Genomic DNA, 19,826 nt, shown 5'->3' with positions numbered 1-19,826 from the left:
CAGCAGTACTGTGCCAGGCAGCCAGGCAGGAATGCAACTGCTACCTTCTTACCCAGCTCAGGTGAACCTGCTTTCTCATCTAGGAAGAGCCAACAAGGCTCAGCTGGAGGGATCTTTGTAATCTGCTGATAATACTGGTGTGTCCCAGATTAAATTGCTAGTCTTTCAAACAATTTTAGAATTACCAAACCACAAGCTCATGACTACCCATCCAAATTCTAGCAGCCTATAAAATAGCCCATTGCAGCAATCTGTTTCCTCTCCTGACAGGCTTGCCATGCGTGTCTCCCAGCCTATCTGCTCCTGCCTCCTGGAAGCAGTTGCCAATCACTGAAACATGGGTTTGTCATAAGGGAGGACAAGAGGAGGAAACACACAAAAAGGCCTTTTTCTTATAATGCAATCTCCTACAGTACCATGGACAGGGTCAGAAAAGTAAAACTCACTAGATGCAAAACAGGAAAACAGCAAGAAAAAAGTTAGAGTGCTACATGGTGAGTTGTAAATGATTTCTACATTATTGCTTTCCCAAATCCTATGCAGCATAACACACAACCTTTGTACAGAATATAGAATCATAAAGTCAGAGAATCATTTTGGTTGAAGAAACCCTTAAGATCATAGAGTCCAACCATTAACCTAACTCTGGCACTAAACCACGTCCCTTGGAATCTCATTTATATGTCTTTTATACACCTCCAGGGATGGTGACTCAACCACTTTACTGGGCAGCCTGTTGCACTGCTTGACAACCCTTTCTGTGAAGAAATTTTTCCCAATGTAAAAGAAACTATGTATCTGTATCTTCAGTTTTTAGACAGGAATTGAAGACACAAGTATGTAATGGCAGGGTCGAAGCTAAGCTTGCAGTGAAGGTCTGGAGTTGCAGGTGCTTCAAATTTCAGGTTATGAACATATCAGACACCTACCTTAGAAATAACATAGAAGCATTGTCTAATACTGATAATGTTCCCTGCTTTAGCATCCCCATGTCTTTCTGGATTCAGCTATTAATCAAGCTCTTCTGTGTCTCTTGCCTCAAATTTTAACCTGGACCTCTTTCTTTCTTGTTTGCATAATCTCCAATTTAAAAAACAAAGCAAAACAGAACAAACCAACCAAACAACAACAAAGCTAAAACCAAAAGTAATGACAAAAACAATCAAACAGACAACCAAAACAAAACAAAACAACACAACACAACCACCTGTTAGGAACATCATTACTTTTAAGACATCTCGCCTCTGTCAGATATGGTTAAAATCAGCCATGTGTTTCAGAACAGATCAGTCTGGGACTGACAGAGAAATAGTATAATTATATAAGCTTTGTTTCCTTCAGAATCAACAAAAAAAGTCTCAGAGATCAAATAGTATCTCATATGGAATAAAATATTATCCTGTAAATGTCATCAAAATTTCCAATTAACCTAGAATTTTTCTCCTATGGCATCCTTTGCACCTCCATATAATTTGAGGGGTGACCTCAATAATGTTTATAAATATGTAAAGGGTGAGTGTCATGAGGATGGAGCCAGGTTCTTCTCGGTGACAACCAGATAGGACAAGGGGCAATGGGTACAAACTCAAACACAGGAGGTTCCACTTAAATTTGAGAAGAAATTTCTTCTCAGTGAGGGTGACAGAACACTGGAACAGGCTGCCCAGTGGGGTTGTGGAGTCTCCTACTCTGGAGACATTCAAAACCCACCTGGACACATTCCTGTGTAGCCTCATCTAAATGTTTCTGCTCCAGCAGGGGGATTGGACTAGATGATCTTTCGAGGTCCCTTCCAATCCCTGACATTCTGTGATTCTGTGGTCTAATAGGGCACTAAGCTGGCCCCTTGAGTCCATCATGTGCTGAATGCATACCAGTGTGGACTGGGTGCTCTCAGTTTCACCAGGGGTTGTGACAGAATATGTGATCATCCCAAATCCAACTCTGCCTCTCTCTTTCTCCTCTCTTTCACCCCTCACTTCACACCCATCCACAGAACACTTTATTTCTGGGCCTCAGTAATCTTGTCCAGACAAGATTTCTTCCTGGACCTTAAAATAACATTCATTAGTGACACATATTAATGGGGCCAAATTCTGTCCTCTGTTACACTTCTATGTCCCCATCGGAGTCACGAGACAAAAATAATTGTACAATGAGGGTTTAACCAGGGGGAAAAAATGTGGCCTACATTTCTTTAAAATTAATCTGCAGCAAGTAATACCTATCTACCTCCCCTGGGAATGAGATCCTTATCATGTGTGTGAAGGGCACTCGCTTTTTTTCTGTTTGTTTCCTGGGTAGGTTCACATCTATCTCAGCTTGGGTTCCTCGTTCTGAATTTATCTGGTTGCTGCAGCTGAGTGCAACAGGCAGGCTGCTGACAAGATCTAAGCTCTTGAATGCTCTTGCTCTGAAGTGGGTTGTTAAAATTGTTCCAGAGGAGTGGTAGTCAGCAGAGGAAAAATACTGTAGGGGGCAACATTTTTTCCAATGAACTGGAAGCACAGCAAGCAAAGGATGTGAACCAGCAGAAGGAGGTATCTCCAGAGGCAGAGGAATGCCTTTTCACTTTTATTTTCAACACATACAACATGAATTATGGTTGATAACAAGGGCTATATTCTCTACATCTGCACAATATGAAGTGTAGGAAGGAGAGAAAAAATGAACAACCTCTCGTGAATGTTACTACATAAACAACAAAAAATATAAAGAAAAGAAAATCCAGTTAGAGGGTGGGGGAAGTAAAACAAAGATAAGAAAATATTTGTGAAAGCTTTTTTGTGCCTAAATTGGTAGGGAAAGAACAGACTCTAAGATTAGCACTCTGAAACTTCCCTCAAGTATATTCTCACAGTGCATTAATATAGGACAAAGGAAGAAAGGTATTCCAAAAAGGATAAAACAGCATGGAGACTATTTTTTTTCTTTTTAAAATATCCGAGTACCTCTGTAGCGTACATTTGTACTCAGGAATATTTTCAGTAAAAAAAGATATAGACCAGAAGTGTCCAAAGAGCTCTCTCACATGTAAGATTTCTTTTTTCCTGAAAAGTCTTGTTTCTACATTACAAAAGTGTATACTTTAAAATGATCCAAAAATCTTTTAACACAGTGTGTCTTCAGATTATTCCTCAATATATTATACCTAATTTCATAGCACATAAATTTTTTGAAGCTCTTTCTCTGAACCAAAGAAAAATGCCCTAAATTATAACTGCCCTTTCGAAATTAGCTCAAAACTTCCTGCTCAATAATGTCAAGCTGCAAGCTACAGTCTCAGGAGCTTTAACACAAACTGTTTTCTAATTGCAATAAAACTTAGAAGTAAAAGTGATTCATCTGTATTTGTGCCATCCTGTCTATTATAGATACAGTTGAATTAAAATATTTTGCACTGAAGGGTTTATAAGCATTTGGATGCTGGCTTCCAGAGAAATACAGGTGAAAGGATTATTATTTACTGAAATATTTCCCACTGAGAGCAAGCAGAAATTTATGTCACAAAAGTCATTACTTTCTTCCCCAAATGCAGTTATGTCATGTTACATCAGACTTACTTGTGTGACCAGAAAGATGTTCGTGGATGTGACAGCACCTAAAAGAAGATTGAGTAAGACCCATGAGACCATATGAAAGTAGTTCTTCATGCTTAATCTTTGTACTCTGATCCAATTGATCTAACAGCATTTAGGATGATTGTCTTTCAATCAGACCAGATATTCATAGAAGAGCAGAATGGGAAGACAATGGTCACACGTGGTGCAAGAGAGTAGGACAGGCTACAGGAGCCTGCATTTAGGATGGTTTGACTGATGAGGAACTGAGTTCTTACAAATATGTGTATCTTATGTAAAGCTTGACTGACCTATAAGGATTACATACGTGATTAACATTTCAGGATAAGCTTTCTGAAGGTTACTATTCATCAGTGACTAGCATACATTATAGCACAGGTACAATATAAATAAATCACAGGCACTGTCACATTCAGTTTTGCTGTGACAGAGATCTTGGGACTCTTTGTGCAAGGTTTTCCGGAGATGCATTCTAAGTGATACTCTCTACCTCTCAAGGTCTCTGTCTAAATAAAAAAGACAGATCTGAAGAAGAAAGGAAGCAATGTTGTTCCAAATTAGCTGGTACAATTTGAGATACAAAGAATGTAAGTGACAAGCTAAAGTTATTAAGTAGCCTATAACAGACCTAAATATTGAGGTAAGATCTCCCAGATTTCTTTCCACTGAACGAAGCACTGAATCTGCCTGTGGGATCCTCAAGACATAGGATGGTCTTATTTTTTATGAACTTCTGGAATGAGATTGACATAATTGAACATAATACATTTTGTCTCTAGAGACACAGTTTTAAATAGTCTTAGCTCATCCTCACTTAGCTGTATCCCCACTTGGAGGACACACATGGTGGTAGACAGAGGCTAAACGAGGGAGCCTTAGCTGATTTCTTGTGCAAAATGTGTTTCATTCTAATCCACAGGAAATGTATTCTAAGGAAAGAGTTATTTTTCCTTATGAATGGTCTCAATGGCTTAAAACAAGCCTTCTTGAAATGAAAACTTAAAACTCCTGAGAAACTGGAAAAAATCATTACTTAAATAAAATCACCAGTACTGCTGTAAACAGGCAAAGAAGGAACTGCAGTCATCACAAGCTTTCCATAGTCTACTCTAGAAAGGAAGAATTCCAACTTTCTTTGGGGGACTGAAAAATATTTTTTTTAAACACTCTTTTCAAAGTGGAATACTGATCATCTGCAAGGCCTAGAAATTACAATGAATGTTCATGATATATTGAATTACCCTTTCCTGAAAATTGGTTGTGGTGTGTATGATCCATTTTTATACTGCACAAGGATTAGATTAATCCCTGAGATGTGCAGCAAGTAGTTCACTGATGCATTGCCTTGTTTTAAAGATGAGCATATGAGACAGACGTCTTATCTACATATCTTAGTATTTAGTAATATTTTTGTTTGTTTGTTTTCCAGTGGATTTGTAAAATTCTACTTCCCTTATATAAAAAAGAATCAATTATCCTCATGTAATGAAAATGTGCCACTATAGTTATGTTCAGCATATACAAAATTAGAAGCTGAAAAAACCTGAAGCAGTTACATAAATGCTCAAACCCTTCAACCAAATTTATCAGGAGTTCCAGAATTTACAAATTCAGATACAAATTCTTGAAATGTCAAAACCCCTCAACAACACAAGGCCAAATTGTGTACTGACAGAACAGCACACTGGCAATTAAATTACACCAGTTTTACACTTGGGCCACAAAAATCTCATTTTGTTTAGAGGCAGAGTAGAAAGGGCAAACAAGTAATGTCAATGCTGCAACCAGTCATTAGGGGCTTCAGTGGAACTGCCACAGAATCATTGAAGGGCAGGGCAGGGAACATCTTAAGTGATCATCTGTGTCTTCCCCGGTAATGACACCAGACAACTGCCTTAGATTCTCTTTAATGTAGAGTTTTCTGGACTTCCCTTAGTGGAAGGAAATTCCATAGCCTCTCTCTGTTGCCTTTGCCAGTCCTTATCCTTTGAAAGAGTTTCTCTTTTGAATCTGCTTTGCTATGAATTCTCTTTTTTTTTTTTTTTTTCAGCAAGTGCATAACAGTGACAGTGAATAACTGGTCATTGTTCTTTTTCTAATGCTCTTTCCATGTCAGAAGAATAGCTGTATGTCTCCTTACCACTGCCTGCAGTTCTCTCGTTCAAATAAAACTGATTTTAGTTGTATTTTGTTTGTTTGTTTAGTCTGGTTTGTTTTTCTCAAGGTAGAAGTCTTCTAAACCTTATATTCTTATTGCTTTTTTTTTTTTTTTTTTTTTTTAGTCATTTCAACTGGTCTATTTTTTCCCTACTACAAGGTGCTAAACATCTGATGTGATGTCCAGCTGAGATCTGGCAGAGGCAAATTACAACAGAGTTTTTTTCTCTTACTACTTGTATACAGTGCTGCTTTTTCTACAGTCAACGCTGAGGTTCATCTTACTTGCACCAGAATCACCCTGTCGGGTTATATTTCCTTCATGGCTTCTTATAAACTGTCTGTCATTCTCTGCAGGATGATAGCACAACCAGTTGCCACCTACATTTTGTATGTTGAATTATTATTGTTTTGTTTTCCAAATACAAAGCCTTAGTAATGTCAATTTGCTCATTTCAGAATACTTCTCCAATTTATCAAGACCATTTTGGATGCTGGTCCTGTCTCCCACATCAAATACAAATCTATATTCCACAACTTGGTGGTGGTAATCTACACTCCATTGTTGTGACATTACAGAGAATATTGAATAGGACCAGACACAAAGCAGACTGCTGTAAGATACCTGACATCTCCACTCAATCTGGCACCAAAACATTGCTACCTTCTTTTCCAATCTATTTCAATAAATTCAGCCCTTGTTCTGTTTTATCTGTCCCTCTTTTTTTTTTTCAAAAGATGGTTCTACGTTCTGTGATAACTTAAGACAAGCAAACATCTTGTCAGCAGGTGCGCATTTGGTATACAAGGAATCTGTTCCTTCCCTGGAAAAAAAAATCGGGAATCAAAATGGAAAGAGATTGAAAATACTGATGCAGTTCATTCTTTCTCTAGTCTCGTTACAGGAACATCATATGGGGTGGAATTAAAGTACCACTGAAGTCCTGTTATACCATGTCAATTGCTTTTTCTATATCCCCTCAGTGAATTACCAAACAAGGCAAAAGAACACCTCTTTACTGAAGTTGTCAGAGACAGTTATTCTTATTAGAACGTGTTCTTGGGTTAGTAATGTAAACTGAAGTTTTCCATTCGGATACCTGCACATTATTTCTTTTTTTTTTTTTTTAGCATATTGAAAACCTCAGCACCTCAGCCAAAATGCATTCCTGTGAGAAATATTAGGGAAATAGATTGTGCAGTGCACATTAGGAATATTTTTTGAAAGGCTTTCATATGTTTCATGCTTTGGAAGAGAAGTAGAATTTGCAAGGGGTTGATTTTGTACCAGGAATGTGCTTCCTCATGTCTTGTAAAAATCCATCCACAATTAAGCATACAGTTTGCTCATTGTATACTTCTTACAACTCACATCAAATTCCAAGAAACTATGTAGGTAAAGAATATCCCAATGTCACATAATAAACTGAGTTTTCCCAGGTTTCTTTTGCCTGTATTTTTTGTGTGAGGTTGGGAACCAGAACTAGAAAAGACTCTCTCCTCCTGTGAACCACTGTCTTATAGCAAGCCATGAAGGATAAAAGATGCAAGAGTCCATTCAAAAAGGAGAGGAAATTTAGAAATTGGATATTGTGTCTGAGAATGGGAAGTGCAAAGCGGGAGTTGTGTCTTGTCTTTCTGCAAACCAGTCATTCTGTTTTGGGGCCTCTGAGGCTATCCCAGAAACAACAGAATCCCTACAATCAAAATGTTGATCAAGTGTAAGTTTCTTCTGTTGGTTTAATGTATACTTCTTCAAGAGATTTCCCTGTAACTCTAACTTTATGCAAATGTGGTACTGTCTGGCTAGCACCATCATAAAAACAATAGATTAATCTCAGTATTATAAAAAATCATAGACTCATAGAATATCTTGAGTTGGAAGGGACACATAAGGATCGTCGAGTCCAAATCCCTGCTCCTTGCAGGACTACCTAGAACTTAACCATATGACTAAGAGCATCATCAAGAGACTTCTTGAACTCTGATAGGCTTGGTGCCATGACCGTTTCCCTGGGGAGTCTGTTCCAGGCTGACCACCTATCAATGAAGAATCTTTTCGTAATATCCAATCTGAAATTGCCCTGACTCAGCTTGATTCCATTCATGTGGGACCACAGTCTGAGGGTAGCAAAAAAAGAGGATGGACTAGCTTGATGGGGATTGAACAACATGATGGAACCTGATAACTGGGCTCAGGGTAAAGGGGACTTAGAGTGAACAGAGAGGCTGGGGTGAATAACATTTAGCTGTGTGCCTGCTGTGTAAAGATCTTCTTAATTGGGGTTTCCCTATTCAAACTACAATTAACATTTTCAGTTTGCTGTGAGGGATCCACAATTCAAGACCAGAATACCATTACTTACATTTGATTTTTGAGATGTATCCTTCAACAATGTTTTAATATACTTTAGTTCCATCATCTAAACAGAAAGGAGAAAAAATTATGTGAAAATTTTATATTTAGTTTTCTGTCCCAGTAACGTAGTGAAACCAACTTTAATATTTATTAATATGTTAAGGGAATCCATTTTGAACAATTCTTCACAGAATAATATCTTCAAAGACTAGGTTATTAATAATGAATATGTCTTACAAATCTAATAAAGCAGTCAACCTATATAATTTCTTCTTATAACACAAGTCGTAAAGCAGTTCAAAATGGAGATGAGAAAAACATGTTAAACAGTTAAAAATTATGGTAATATTACAGTTATTAAAATTCTAACTTTTAATCATAGTATTTTTATATTAATTTGTTCTTATATTTTGGGTAGGTAACTCAGCACAGTTTGAAAATTTGACACAATTATTTAAAATTCTTCTCCTTGTTGTTCTGTTATTCTTTTATCTTATCACCTTTATCTGTACATTTCCTGATGTCTCCCTCTCTCCTCTCTGACTCATAGGCATGTACAAGACCATTCTAGCAGGGTGAAATGTCCTTTCAGTTCACTATGTCTTTCTAGCATGGTTCATATTGTTCTTAGCCCAATTTTATCTGTAATGAGTCACTTTGCTTCACCTGCTGTGTGGAGTCACTTTTCCACACAGACAAACCTATGGCTTAGATGTAGAAGCACTTTTTTAGCCAAGTTTGCTTGTTTACTTCACTGATAGAGCAGTTGAACCCTGTGAGAGCTGATACTCCTCCAGTGTTCTTCCCAAACACATCTTTCTTAGAACTGGAATCACTGGCTAGGAAAGACATCTGATGCACCTCATCTGAAAGAGCAGTTGGATGCCTCTTCAAATATTTTTGCAAGCAAAAGGAGAAACACTTATATGGGCAGAGCTTTTCAGAGAGGAAGCTCACATTCAGAATAAGCTAAACCAGGTATCAGTTGCCTGAACAGGTTGGGAAATAGAGATTAGCCTTCTAACATATAACTGTTTTTTTTAATTATTCTCTTCTGATTTAGTACAGCTTGAGCTTTCTCTTGTTCTGGACAATGTAAGTTAAAATATTATAGTGATAAAATGAATAATGCAGAAACAGAGAATTAGCCACAAGCAATGAAAAAAGTAACGCAAGGAAGGAACAGGTTGTTGGGGTTTTTTTTTTTCTAAATTTTAGTAATGTAAAAGACTCATGGGAAGTGCACCCATTAAAATGATTTGGGGAAAGGATACTAGAATAACAGGCTTGCAATAAAAGCACACACAAAAATAATTAAGTTATTGATATTGCCTGAGAATCTCATTCCCTATCACTTTGATTCCTTGATGCAAAATATTGTAGGCAGCAATCTCCTGACTCTTGAAGCCTGAGAACCTGAGATATTATGACAGCAGTTCTTACGATACAAACTTTTCAGAGGATCTGACTGTTAGAGTGTCCACAACAGCCGACACCTGGTTGTTGTAGAGTGCTATCTTTCTTCTAACATTCTTTCTCTACTGCCAGAAGAAGCTGTGTGAGAAAGAAAATATGGTAGGGATGGCTGGAAGCCTCATAGGAACATGAACTGCCCATGTTGTCTTCCTTAGTTACTACCTAAGTGAAAAAAAAAAGTTGAGCTGTTTGGAGGCAACAGGAAATAGAGTTGAACAGAGAGAAAAGTACAAAAGTGTGTTGGATAAATCGCATCCTGGGGAATGTGAAAAGGAATAAGATGTCCAGAGTCGAGGAAAGAGGTATCAAAAACCTTGTGGAAAATGCAATGAATGCAGAAAATTTCCTTATATGTAAAAGGAATCCTCAGAGGAAGTAATTTTTGGAAACATGAGTATATAAGACTGGTCACTGCATCCGAAGGAATTTTCAGGCTTGCTTTAAGAGAAAACTATATTGTCAAGATAATAATTAATAATGAAGTTGAAGTCTTTCATTTCATTACCCCAGAAATCAAACTCTGATATTCTACCACAGGCTTCTGGCAAAATGGCTGCACATTAAAATGTCTAAAGTCATCTTGAGTGACAACAAGTACTGTAGATCATAGAGAAAACTATGAAGAAATAAAGATGCACTTATTCATCTTTCTGAAAGAGGAAAATTGAGAAAATGGATCCTAAGGAGACTTGTTATGCTACATACAAGTACCTCTGTTTCTAATCTATTAATACCTGTTGCTGGACAGGATGTTGCTTGCTTTAATCCTTCATAGAATGAGTACAACTTACTCCTCATATGAGAAAAGTGAGCATTTTCCGTTACCTTCGGGCCCGTTGGACAGAAGTGTCAAGACCTAATATATAACTGCTGGATCTGAACTGTAGGATGCCAGATTGCATACTTACCTTGTAAGGACAGCTGCTTTACTCAGCTTTCTTATTTAGGACCATTCTTCACTATGTAGTTTAGAAAACCAAATATAAAAACTACAAAATTAGTTTAAAAAAAAAATTGTTTGTGAATAATCTCTAGAGCATACTACAGGGGACACTGTTTCTCATTCAAGCATATCAGATAGCCATATTCTGTCATGTCTTTAATACCCAGCCTAAGGAGGCTGACCATTGAATTGCTGGTTTACCCCATGATATCTTGGAAGACCATCAAGTGGCATTCAAAATATTCACTAAAAAAGAACAACCCAGAAAATAATCTAATACAAAATTTTGTTTCTGGAAACAAGTGAGAATTTTCTGTGTATACATATTTGGGAGAGGAAGGGGAGTAGCCTTTTAGGTTTGCAGAAGAAACCCTGAAAATATGACCCAGTTGCACCTCGCAGTACTAGAAAAACAAAAAGCAGATACAAAACATCAATTTCACTGAGAATTTTGGCACTTTGTGGTATGTTTTGATTCATCTTCTTTAAATAATTGTATTTGTCAATAATATTACACAAGTTTGTGTTTGTTTTTTTTTTTGTTTTTTTTTTTTTTTTTTTCTGGATAGCATGCTGATTTCTTAAGCTGCTTGCTGTTATCTTACTAATTAGGCTATTGACAACAGGTCTTTGTGATTTCCCAGAGTGTGTTTTAGGAGTGAGTAACAATACCATTACTTGGCATTTGGGCTTGGAAATCAACTGCAATATTTGTGGCTGCAGTACGTAACTATAGTTTCTGTAGTTTTGTACAGTGGAATAAAAACTTATAGTAGCCTGTTACAGAACCAGCCTTAAAAGCTCAAACATTTGCCAATCTTCTGCTTGGCATTAATTGCATGCTTGGTATCAGAGAGGAAAACCATCACACTGAGAAAGAGCCTGAAAATAGAGAAGAAACCAGGCAGTAAATCTTGGAAATAAAGATATTGATAGCAAACTGCTCTCTGGGACAGCAATAACTTTATCTAGTACGTCTCGCATGCTTCTATATTGTACAATTCATTCTGTGCAACACAGAGGGGAAGGGAAGGGAAGGGAAGGGAAGGGAAGGGAAGGGAAGGGAAGGGAAGGGAAGGGAAGGGAAGGGAAGGGAAGGGAAGGGAAGGGAAGGGAAGGGAAGGGAAGGGAAGGGAAGGGAAGGGAAGGGAAGGGAAGGGAAGGGAAGGGAAGGGAAGGGAAGGGAAGGGAAGGGAAGGGAAGGGAAGGGAAGGGAAGGGAAGGGAAGGGAAGGGAAGGGAAGGGAAGGGAAGGGAAGGGAAGGGAAGGGAGCATGGATGTGTTGGACTCTTCTAAGTTTCTAGACAAAGTACAAGGAGCAGAGAGGATTTCTTAATAGCTCAGGGAGTAGGAGCAGTAACTGAATTATACCCTTGTCTCTCCTATAAATAGAAAAACAGTACTACGTATTGTAGTTCTGTCTACCTCCTATATTCCCAGTGAAAAAGCTGACACAAAGGTGAAAAAAGGGAGCTAATGCAAGGAGCTAAAGTGATTTATTTACATGGTATTGAAGGGGAAAGTCTGTGAGAAAGTGTTTGAGTCTCACAAAAAGTTTAGCTGAAGGGCAAGAACATATAGTATTACATTGTACACATGACTCCCACAATGGTGCCGGTACATCATTAAATGTACATGGATCATGTGAAATAATTGTGGGTGCATGGGTTTCTCTTAAATTGCAAAAGGACTTTCAGTCAGTACTATGTTAAAAATTTCCGCAGATAAATACAGCTGCATGGTGTTCAGCAATTCTGAGGCAGTTTCCCCTGCGTTTTAGTTTCTTTGTTTTCACAGAAGGTAAATCCTATACTAACATATATTCTGCTGACTAAGAGTCAAGCTATGTTTTGGTGGTGTTGCTTTTCTCTTTTCTTTAGACCCGATCAAAGTAAACAGATGTAGCACAGTTAAAGGGGGTATCTTTGTAGGAGTCAATGGAGATACAGACACTTCTGCAGTAGTGAAAACACAGATGGGGTCAAAACTACACATGGAGTAAGAATTCACCTCGAAGTCCTGGTGTGTCTCCTGTCTATTGCTCATTGGGCTTCTTATATAGGAGGGTGACCAAGAAAGAAAAAATAAAGGATATGAAGAAAAGCAGCAGCAGCACATTTTTTATGCTGCTGAGCTTTTCTTCCTGCTAAAGGAAAGCAAATGACCTTTTATTCCCATTGCTGCCTATGGCACTTTCCTCTCTATGGATCCATTAATTTTTCACACACCGGTCTTACCATGTACATCCAAGCTCCTGTCTCATTTTTGGTGCCTTTTGGTGCCCTGAAGACTCAAAAGAGGAAGTAGGACATAGCTTCACAGGACAGAAGAGGGCAAAACCTCAAGATGAGTGAGCGTTTTCTGCAGAAATCATAGACTCCCGACAATCTTTCAAAGCAAGGAAATACTTTCCTCTTCCTCTCCATTCATCTTCATTCAATTTACAGTCAGAAAGGATAAAGGTTTTTCTGCAGAAGTTGAGCTTCTGTCCATTTCCTAAATAGTCAAAACTTGTGATGATGTAAGGGATCATTTCTGGAATTAAAGAAATGAAATTCCTGTTCAAGCAATTAAAATGCAATTCACGATCATAATGTGCAAATCAAAAGGTGCAGATGTTTCTTTTCAGTTTTCTTCAGTGCCTTTCTGTGTATTAGAAATGTTATTTTTTTCATGCTTAAGAAGTCCACAAAATGACATTTAAATAGGTGGTCTATTAGCTGATAGTGATGATCAATGACTGGTAATCACACGACATTGCAGTTCAAGAAGCATCTAGATAGTTTTATCATACTAACACACAATTACATGTTAGTTTGGAGCTGTTAGAATGATGAAATTCTAAGCAATCTCTATTTCTGGGTGAAAAGTCTCTTTTGTGTACTCCTGATTCCTGATATGCAAATTAAAATTACATTTTCAACAACAACAACTCAGAGCAGTTGAGATTTTAATCCCAAATTTTCTTAGCTGTCTTTACCTCAGATTGCACAGGACTATAAATTATGCTGGGTGGAGAAAAATGCGAGAAAATGAAGCAATCTTATTCTGCATCAAACTCCAATATTTTTATTTTTTTTTCATATTTGATTAACAGTATTCTCTCCCAGTTCATAAGGAGAAGACCTCCTGTACAGAATGAAGCACAATTCTATTTTCATGGAAATCAGTACAAACAGGCAATACTGCCTTTCTGTATTGTCCTCAAAGTCTTTGAAGATGTAATTTTTGAATGTCAAATACTTTTCCTATCATCAGAAAGTAACATATGCAATAAAAAATTGACAGAAATATTCAATATTTAAACTGAAGGTAGTTTGTCATGAACATTTTACAAGCTATTTTACATTCTGCTATCCACATTCTCTGAAAGAATATGCCTGTATTTCCTTTGAACTTCCAGGCAACATCATGATTTAATCCATACAATTCCAAAGACAGATAAAAAAATTAAAATAAAACCTAAGATTAACCAACAGGGAACATACAAAGCTAATTCTCACCTCTCTGTTCTTCCATCCAGCATAGTTGATTTAACACTTAAGGAAGTGAGGACATCTCTAGCTTTGAGGAAAACATAGTGCTTTTGAGAGAACCATGAAAACTGCAATTGTTCCATCACCTCTTATGATGGACAAACTATAACTCTAACTCTCAGTGATATTTTTAAATCCATTAAAAAAATATATATATCATACTTAGAGAAGATGTGCTGAAGAAGTAATGGGGATAGGGATTACTGGCATGTCCATAGCCTGTATGTTATCATTGTCCCATAAAATACACGTTTCTGGTCATGTGGCACTGAAAGTTTTATGCAGTCCATTATGTTCCCTTCCATCACCGTCACAGCATATATATTATATCTGTACCTACTATTGCATAGGCAACTTTTTTAGCTTCCCATTCAAAAAAAAACCCAAACTGAAGTGATTATGGAAAAGACATTTGCAAATGCAGTTATTTTATTTCTATTCTTTGTGGGACTGGGTAAAGCTCAATATCCAGTCCAACTAGCCAAAACAATGTTACTAAGCTATATTCAAGTTAATCATTCAGTAATACTAGCCTCATAAACATGATAGAATTAAAATGCAAAAGACTGTATCATTGGTATTTCTTTCATGCATAGTATACTACATCTGAATAGGTTTTATGCATTTTTTCTGGCAAATGAAAAAAAGGATGGTAGAAAAAAATGTTAGAGTGGTATATCAGTTAATTTAGGGTGTTTACAGTACTGTGGTTCTTCAACAATTTCTTTACTGGCTTGCACTTTGCCACCAATTTGTAATAAACCTGATTTCATTGTTAACTTGTGAGGCTTGTGAAAAAAATAACAACAGAAGAATTGGAATTTTTATTCCAGAAGAGTCTGGAATTCTTATGATGTGATATAATTGCCTGTACATGTTATTAAAGCTAAGTCCAGTTTAGTGAACTGCTACCTTACAAATTCTTGTATATTAGAAATTATGCACAGTTACAAAGTATTTTTCATGTACCTCAGAAGCTAAATGCTAAATGTTTTCTCTTCTGTCATTACTGATTGTAACACAATTTTCTAAAACACACTCAAAAAGCAGGTTGGTTTCTCCTAGTCAGTATTAGTAGAAATGCTGAGGATTCTTCCATATCAGCTGACTCAAGCTGTTTCAAAATGAGTTTAATCAAACTGACTTTTAAATTGTATTTTATTATTTTAGCTGTATTCTTTTGTTTGAATAACCTGTTTTAGCACAAGTAGTCAAACTTAGTATGAGTGGCCAGGCCTGCTGGAATTCCAGGCCACAGACTGTGAACCTATCTTAACCTGGTTGCTTGGTGATGGGTGGTGGTGTGAAGACTGGTACCAGGAGACAAAGAGGCAACACGGTCAGCAGAGGCTGTGAACCATCAAGATAAGAACAGTAAAAAGCTGCCTGGGAAACAGAGAAAAGAGCATCCAATAAGAAACAAAAAAGCCTCAGACCCAGAATTACCATTGGACTGAAAGGTGAAGGGATAACTCATGAAGGACAGGTGAAGAGCAGATGCATAGTTTGTGAGCGTTTAAAAGCCCAAGCCTCTTTCGTCTCTTGCCTTGACAGGCACCCAGCCTGGACTGTTTCTTTACTGTATCTTTCAATTTGTTTGGGTTTTTTTTTTTTATTGATTTTTTAAGCACAGATGTCTGAGACTATGCTGTGGGAAACCTAGGGTCAAGAGCATTTATTTAACAAAGCACAGCAAATATCTGCATTAGAAAGGTCATGGATAATTCTTTGGTATTTTTCCTAAGTTCTCCCTGACTGGTTGTGATTATCCTGATTTGTCACAGACCTTTGCATACCTGAGAACATAGCAGCTACATAACAAACCCAAAACCAACCACTATAGATGCTTCAAAGAGAAGATCCTCAGTCTTACTTTCTGAGGGTTTCCATGAGACTCAGAAATGCCACTAGCACTGAAGCTCGTTCTTGGATTCACAAAAAAAAGGGAACTCTAAATCTATAGGACAGGTTTTATTGGACAGATTCTATGCAAAATGTTGAACTGAGCTATTTAAGTATGCATTTAGTTATAGCCTTCTTCCTTAAAGTCCTTTGCCTATGTCCAGTCAGACCTAGACATAATCAGCGTATAAACCCATATGTCACAGTAAAATTAATTCTTTGTTTCTCTTGGCCAGGAGAAAAGTGCATGTTTCAAATGATGCTGAACAGGTTTTCTGAAAATGAAACTAACAACAGTGAAGTGAGAAACTTTTTTCTCTCTTACATTCTGGTGATTATGTATGCAGATGCTTATACATTTTTGTTAAAGGAAATTTGTTTACAACAGAATATAAATTGCAGAGCTTTGATTTTTTTCTGATATTGCTGTGTTTTTAGGGAGCAATGAAAATGCATGTGAAACAAATAACCAAACAAACCCCCAGAACAACAAAGCAACATGCAGGTGTCCTCACTGCTTCTGTTGTCCATAGTCAACTGCAGCAGTGCTCTTGTTCTGAGACTCAAGCTTGTTTATGAAACATCTCCGTATATATTGCAATGCCACTTTCACTTCACATGCACTTAGAGTATATAAGAAAACCTGCTTTGTAATATCTCGGTTAGTGATAGCCTTGGCTGCAGTGATCACACTGTTGTGGAGTTTGGGATCCTGCTGAGCACGCTGAAGGTTAGTACTAAGACAAGGGGTTTAGATTTCAGTGCTCAGACATCAGTTGGGAGGGATTCTGTGGGAAGCCTCCATAGAGGATAAAGGAGCTGGTGAGTGCTGGGAGTTTTCCAAAAATGCTCTCCTGGAAGCACAAAACCAGTTCAGCCTTTTTACAGGTAAGGGAAGAAGATGGAGTAAGAGACCCCCCTTGGCTTAACTGTGAGCTGCCGAGTCTGCTCAAAAGCACAATATTGGCAGTCTTAGTAATCACTTTGGTTAGTAGGGAAGGCTCACTCTCAGCACCTCAAGCCTGTATTTAAACTAGAGGAATTAATGAACACCAATGCTCTGGTCCTTGAATTTATCTCCCCCACAATTTTTAGGATTCATGAACAAAGTACCAGTTGTAATTATAACAATCAGTCAAAAAGAATCACTTTGATAAACCAAAGGCATTTTAAATGTTTAGTAGACAAGTGTGAGTAATATCTGTCATAAAAAAACATGCATATCTTAATTTTCATCTCATTGAAGCCCAGGAGAGTTGCAGAGACATAGCAAAAAAAAAAAAAAAAAAAAGGCTGACAATGCATTAACAGTAAGATGTTCCTGGGCTTTGCCATAGGTTTGACTACTATTTCACCTTTGTTTGGTAACCTAGTAGTCTTTCCAAACTCCACAGGGGATATGAATCAGGCTTAAGTCATACTGGAGTAAATTCAGAAAAAAACCCTAGCTGTTGTTTGTACTAATGCCAGCAGCCTCATCGATCTAGTAATGCCATGCAGACAAAAAAGATGCATAACAGAATCACTTTGGGTATTAAGTGGGAAGTTTCTTGCTGTTGCTGTGGACTTTGTAACATTCTGTGATGGGCTAGATTTTGCATTCGTGCAAGACTATTTCTACACCTTCTCTCTACACAAGGGAAATAAGCAGCCTAGTAACTCTCAAATCTATTAGTTACCTATTCTGGACTCCAGATACCCTCAGCGTACAGATCAAGACTATTCTTTGTCTTTCTGTAACCTATTACATCAAAGAAAGTCAGGAAAACCAACAGGCTTTATAGCTGAGAGAGGCAGCTGGGTACCCGGGGAAAGCTATACAAGCTTCCCGGGTAGTTCTTTGTCCTTGTGTAGCCAAACAAATTTTTAAAACATTTATCCTAATAAAGGTTTTGGGATTGACACTATTATCAGGAAAATAAATAAAAACATTAGGAATTATTTTAAAATATACTCAGGAAACATGTAAAAGAACATAAATCCACGCCAAAAAAAATTGCTGTTGCTACACTGAATTGCTCCATGATCCCAGGGTCAGGAGAAATATCGTGTAAGAATTTACATTAATCAATACAACCAATGTGAGTTCTTATAGACTGGTGCTACTTCAAGTTAATACTAACACTACTCTCAGAAATAAAGGCCAAAACATATTACATCAGTTTTTGTTCATAGTATAATGCCATTTACTTTGATGTGGTTGCAACAAAGATACGTATCACTTTCGAAGATGCAAGTACTAAGCTGCCATCACAAATAAATCTCTTACAGAGTATTCTTAATATATTTTTCCTGGCCTAGAACTGATTAATATAGAAATGTTCTCTAACATGATTGAAAATGCCCCATAGGTAATGGCTTTTTATTGTTCACCCAGTATTTTCTAAGCACACATAAGAATAAATGTTAGTGTCTCAGTCAACATAATCTGGTCTGCTCTTTGACAAAGGAATGATTGTAACAATGTATTTTACTTTCTGTTATGTGGAGAACAACCTGATTTTGTTTCATTTACCCATCCGAGATGACCCCCAACAGTACTGTACAGAAGGAAAAATGAGGCTTACGAAAATTATGAAAATACGCCGTAACTTCTATTGGCACTCATTGCATTTATAATTGGTGTGTTTAATTTCTTATCGGCAGCAATTCTCTTCATAGCAATATCTTCAGAATACGTGTTACCCTGGGACACAATATCACAAAGGGAGTTTCAGCTGGAGAGAAAACAAATGTCAGAATTTTTTTCAAAGACCAAAGTTGTCAGAGAAATAAGAGCCATTTTAATCCAAGAAGTCCCCTCAGCGGTAATATTTAATCCTCAAAAGAGATCTATTCAATATTGCAGTTATAAATTTGAGCATGACCAGAAGGCCTAAAAGAAGAAAATAATTATATTTCTTCAATTGCTTCCAAAACAAGTAATAAAAAGAGTTCCTTCATTCTCTTCCTCACATTGGTTTTAGAGTGTACAAGGAAAATTGAAGTGTAAAGAGTGCTGCAGAGACTACAGGAAGAAAGGTAAATTTGAGGGTAGTTTTCAAAAACGAAGGCTTAGGAGGGAAGAAAGCAGAGAATTAAGGTTCTCTTATTGCTACATTAAGACGTACTCAGAAAATATTATACATATTGTCTTATTGGTCTTTCGATTATGCTCAGGTACAATATCAGAATACCTGATATACTGTCTCCTGAGACTATTTCCCCAGTAGGCTTGAGGCGGTTTCTTATATTGTTGTCTGTAATATTTTTTCTTTCTCTGTTTTCATCCTGTAGCACCACTGTTGCATTTCGCTCTCACCAAAATTATCAAGAGAAAACCAGAAGGAAGTTTTCAAAAGATAACACGTGAACAAACTTGTTATTGTAATACACTGGGAGTTCTGAAAAATAACATATTGGTAGACAATTTTCACTGATAATTATTTCTTTGAATTTATCTTTCAGTTAAAAAAAAATAGACCACTAGGAGTCTGCATCTGTATGTGTTTATGTGTATGTAAATAGTATATGAGATTTTCTGAATGAGAAAGAAGAATAAAAAAGCCATAGTCATACTGCAATTTAGATGAGACAGCATGTTTCCTTACCCTGCAACCCTGAAATTACTTTGTCCTTCATGAGCTCCCTGTTCATGAATCTTTCAGTGAGTTCTGACTTCTGCTTCTGTAAGACACTTACTCTCTCCACACCTCAGCTCTTGCCTTGTCTGTCTTGACTTATCTAATCCTTGATAAAATAAGATGCAGTGTTTTATTATAGAAATGTGTATTTAAATGTGTATTTGTATAGAAAGGTGGTGTTCGGGAAGTGACATGCAAACCGATGTGCACTAGATATGGGTAATGTGAAGTCAAAACAACTCTTCTTTT

This window comes from Streptopelia decaocto, assembly GCF_964273445.1.
Source record: "Streptopelia decaocto genome assembly, chromosome: 3".
Lineage (NCBI taxonomy): Eukaryota > Metazoa > Chordata > Aves > Columbiformes > Columbidae > Streptopelia > Streptopelia decaocto.
This window is presented reverse-complemented; position numbering follows the sequence as displayed.